This window comes from Piliocolobus tephrosceles, chromosome 12 (assembly GCF_002776525.5).
Source record: "Piliocolobus tephrosceles isolate RC106 chromosome 12, ASM277652v3, whole genome shotgun sequence".
NCBI lineage: Eukaryota > Metazoa > Chordata > Mammalia > Primates > Cercopithecidae > Piliocolobus > Piliocolobus tephrosceles.
Genome location: NC_045445.1, coordinates 86,649,699 through 86,654,512, shown reverse-complemented (window position 1 = coordinate 86,654,512; position 4,814 = coordinate 86,649,699). Strand labels below are relative to the sequence as shown.

Here is a 4,814-nt window from a genome sequence, read left to right as displayed (position 1 = left end):
CAAACTACAGCAGACAAGACTGTGGTTGCTTGCTGAGTTAATCTCTTACCTTGGCAGTTGTTGGGAGAGACTTAGGTTGCCTGCAGCAGGGACCTGTTGCAGGTGAGCTTTAGGTGACATGTGTTTCAGAGCTATGTCACAAAGGCCCAGCCTCAGTTTTCTCACCTTTCAAATGCATTGCTTGGACTCCGAGATGGTGAATAGCTTTTGTGATTTGATGTCCCTTTCTTCAAGCTGGAATGTTTGCATGTGAGAAGATGGCGAGGGCATGAGAGCTGAAGTGTGGAAATGTTTTTATTCTTTGTTTCCACTTCCTGAGAAAATAATGCCAGTGGTTTGTCATTATTATAACAAAGAGGGCTTTATTTGTGTTTGGGGCTTGTAAGATGACTCAGAGGTGATTTCCTGTGCCTCACATTGCCCTTTATACCATAGGTGCATTATCTGTGTAATTCCTTGGTGTTTGGGAAAATGACATGTCACTTCAGTCATTTTGTCCAATACTCTTGTGCCTATGTAACTGTGATTACCATGGCTTCTATTTCCCTAGACTAACATCAGGTATGTGTTTCTTGTGGGCCTTTGGGTCTTGTAAAGGGACAAGTTCTTCTCCTAGATACAGATAAGATCAAAAATAACCTAGAGAGTTCTTTGAATTGTTTAAGATATATAAATGTATATGTATAGTTTGAGGGTTGCAAGATAGTGAAATACAGACCTTCACCAAATCAAATCTTGTTTTGTTTTTCATAGAGATGGAGGTCTTGCTATGTTGCCCAGACTAGTGTTGAACTCCTGGGCTCAAGCAATTCTCCTGCTTGTGCCTCCAAAAACGTTGGGATTACAGGTATGAACCATCACACCTTGTCTCAAATAATAAAAATGCTGCCATATTTGATATGGTGCTATGGGAGCAGAGAAGTGGCAATGAGCAAATGATAAAAAAAAAGTGCTCCTCTTCTCATTTGGAAAACATTTCTTATTTGCTGCATTCCAGGACCAGCTAAGGGAAGAAAGAGGGAAGGGTTGAGTCAGAGGTGTGTGTGGCTTCAGGACTGGTGGTAAGTTGAGTCTGGTCGATGAGGGTGAAGTGTGTGAGTGAGAGCTGAGGAACTGAAGTGGGAAAGAACTAAGAGAATTACGGAGGAAAGAGCTGAGAGGAGGGCTGAAAGTGATTTCAAAGGAAGGAAATAGGGTAGGAGTGAGAAACTGGGAGGAATTACAAAGTTAATCACTTGAAAGGGAGGGAGCCAGAAAAAGAGTGATGTGGGAGGGACATAAAGGTAGATTAAAAAGGTTGTAACTGAAGCCAGATGGGAGAGTCCATGGAGGTATCTAGGTGATAGGTGATGGGGAGATAGGAGGGGGCATGGAAGGAGGGAGGGAGGAGGGGACTATGGAGGTATCAAAAGGATAGAGGATGAAGCTAGAAGGAAAAGGGGTATGAAGAAAGCCAAATGAAAGAAAGAATGAATGGATGTGTGGAATTCTTACCCACTTATAGACGATAAAGGGAAAATGAGTCACACCTTTGAACATCCATTCCTCTTTTCCACAGAACTCCCTGCTCAGAGTCAAAAGGTTTAAGGTCAGTACACTTGCATTTCTTTATTTTTTGCACTGAAATTAATAATTTATTTTTAATTTCCAACTTCTATTTTAAGTTCAGGGGTACATGTTCAGGATGTGCAGGTTTGTTACATAGGTAAACATGTGCCATGGTGGTTTACTGCACGGATCATCCCCTCACCCTGGTATTAAGCCCAGCATCCATTAGCCATTCTTCCTGATCCTCTTCCTCCTTCCATCCCCTGCCCTCTGACAGGCCCAGTGTGTGTTGTTCCTATTGAGAGATTTCTCTCATCATTAACTAATGTTGGTCTTTCATGAAGCAAAATGCCACCTGAATTAGTATATAAGCATACTTCTCACCTACCTACCCAGTATTTGCTGGTTTGTACCATAATGCCAGTTGATGAATGGCTAACAAGTAACCCTAATTTGAATTGCTGAATGGGGCCGGGGTCCTTTTTCTTCCAGAAGAGATGCTATATCCCCTGAAATCTTGGATTACTCCAATGCAAGACAATGTCAGCATCATTATCATCTGCATTGTGAGTACCTGTGTTCCTTTGCCACATTCAATTTGCCAGAAGTTTCACCAGGTGGAGATTGGGTAAGAATCACACAGTATAACCAGTGTTGGATTCTAGTAACTTGTGACTTTGGAAGTCCCATGGAATAACTTATGGAGTAGGGGCTGGAATAGTGCATTTCCAAACGTAGGTACAAAATTAATTTCTTTTACTTGGGATTTATCATAACAGTTTCCAATAACTCTCATAGCATTTCATAATTAGAAATAAGTCTTCACATTTGGGGGTCATAATTTCCTTATATATCACATGAGAGATCTGGATTAGGTGAACGCAAAGGCTCCCGGCTTTTTAACTCTAGATTTTAAGCTTAATGCCGACATAAACAGTAAATATGTATCTCCCTTAGGCCAAACTTCCATAAAATAGCTGGCTGTAGGCCTTAGGGAAAAGACAAAGGTGATGTTTCTCTTTCTTTCTGTCTTATACCCTAGAAACATAACTGAATAAACTGTCTGCCTACCCAGTTTCCCATATACTTCAAAATCTTCATGGAAATACCTTGACCTGAGAATATTTTTTTGCTCTTGTTCATCATGCCGTTAATGGTACCAGTGGTTGTTTATGGTCATGTGGCCAAAAAGCTGTGGATCCGTAACACTGTTGATGACATCAGCATCCACACCTATATCTGGCAGCATGGGGAGAAGAAGAAGATCCCGAAGATGCTGATGACAATGGTGCTTGTCTACACAATCAGCTGGCTCCCTCTTAACCTCTACCTGGTGCTGCTATGCAGAGAATTCATCTCAAACCACAATGGCCTCTACTTCTTCCTCCACTGGCTTGCAATTAACAGCTCCTGCTATAACCCCTACATCCACTTCTGTCTCAGCAATAACTTCTGGATTGAAGTTCAGAAGGTTATCATGGAAATTCAGAAGATGCTGCTAAATAAATCAGCTGCCTGAGAGGGGAGCACTGCTGACCTAGCTCTGTCTCACCCACTCACCACCTTGACTGGGTAGATTCCAAACCCAGAGAGCTCAAATTCCCACAATTCAAAGATATTGATGAGCTACCCGTCACCCTCTATTCCGAGGGGTGGAAATCTTCTTTCTCTATTCACAAGTGCCTAGACTTTAAGATGCCCAGACCGCAATAGATTCTCCATCCTCAAAATCCCTGAGATAGAGTGGGACAAAAATAAATAGGATTCATTCATTTCTCATGGTGTGGGGGCAGGTGAACAGAAGGGGTATTTGAAGAGTTGGGGACATGTGAGCCCCCATATTTGTGTCACTCAGTCTTTCATTTCCCTCTCTTCTTTATTTTTTTCCTGTGCGGTTTTCTTCCTTTATTCTCCCCCCAGCAGTAAGGCGAAGGTGTTAGATTTTCAGGCTCATCAGAGATCTTTCTCCATTACTCAAAGGAAAGCTTTATTCTTACCTGTGCGGGGAGAGGTCTCCTGAACTCTATCTCTGATTCTGGTCACCATTCCCCTCTCCATCCTTATGTGCCAGTTGGCCATGACACTTGACATCTGATATCACAAACATTGTCTCAGGAAGTGCAAGAGATCCTAGAAATTCTGATTGATATTTCATTTAGATGATTGGGATACAATTTGTCTATCATATTCCCAGGGAAATGCCAGGAGGGAAAGGTATAGTTTCTGAAATTGTATTGGGTTATCTGGGAACTCAATGCTTCTTATAAGTGTAAGTAGTTAGTCATAACTATCTCCTTGTGGCAGAGTGAGAATGAAAAGTCTTACACTTGCAGAGGAATTGCACCACGGTTATTTTCCCAAATATATATATATAAATATATATATATATATAATAATTTGCTGATAGCTCCCCTTTGAATGCAATGAAAATTGAATTGCTGAAGTTAGCACTACAAAATCCAAGATATTCTCCATGTTTCCTCACTCTTCATTTAGCATCATACTTTCTCTTGTGTACATTTGTGCTTTCTAGTTTTGCCTTTCTTTTTCTGGGAAGAGAGGAGACATAATGTGCTCACTGATGTTTTATTGTTCCCATCTCTTTAGTCTATGAGAATTTCAACTCAGTGGGAGAGAGGTAATAATATCTCATCCTCCTGCGACTGCCTTTCATCTGGATATAATGTTATTAAGGCACTTTAAAGATTATTGCTCGTTGTGTGCCAAGATAATGCCAGGATAAGAGTGGGATTTCATCCCCTTCTTATCTTCTTTCCCTCCTCTTCTTTATTCCCTTCCTCACTACTCTGGGAATTCCCATTTTTATTTTGATCTTGCCTGTCTTCTTTCTCTCCTCCCACTTTCTCTTGTTTCTCTTCCACCTTTTCCTCCTCCCCACTGTTCCACCCTTCTACTCCTCTTCATCCTTTTCCTTCTCATCCCTTCTTCATTCAAATTCCACCTCATGCTTCTTCCTATCTTCCATTTACCTGTCTCTTGTGTTCTCCTCCTCCCCTATTCTCCCCATTCCCTCCTACTCTTACCCATCTTCTTTCCCCCCTTCCTTTTCACTTCTCTCACCTCTCTCCAGTTCTCTCCTCTCTTTCTAATTCTCCTCTTCCCTTCTCTCCTCACTTCTTCCTTCCTCTTCCCTCCTTCTCCCTCCTCCCCTTCTCACTTTTCCTCAATCCTCCTGAGCCCTTTCTTCTTCAGCACCAGTCCTTCTCCAATTCTTTCTTCTTTCTTTATTCCTCTCCATTATCTAT

At 41.7% G+C, this 4,814-nt stretch overlaps 1 pseudogene; it reads left to right on the top strand.

Annotated features, from left to right (window-relative positions):
• The first annotated feature begins 268 nt into the window (after positions 1-268).
• On the top strand, positions 269-3,261 carry LOC111531185 (annotated as a pseudogene).
• The last annotated feature ends 1,553 nt before the right edge of the window (positions 3,262-4,814 follow it).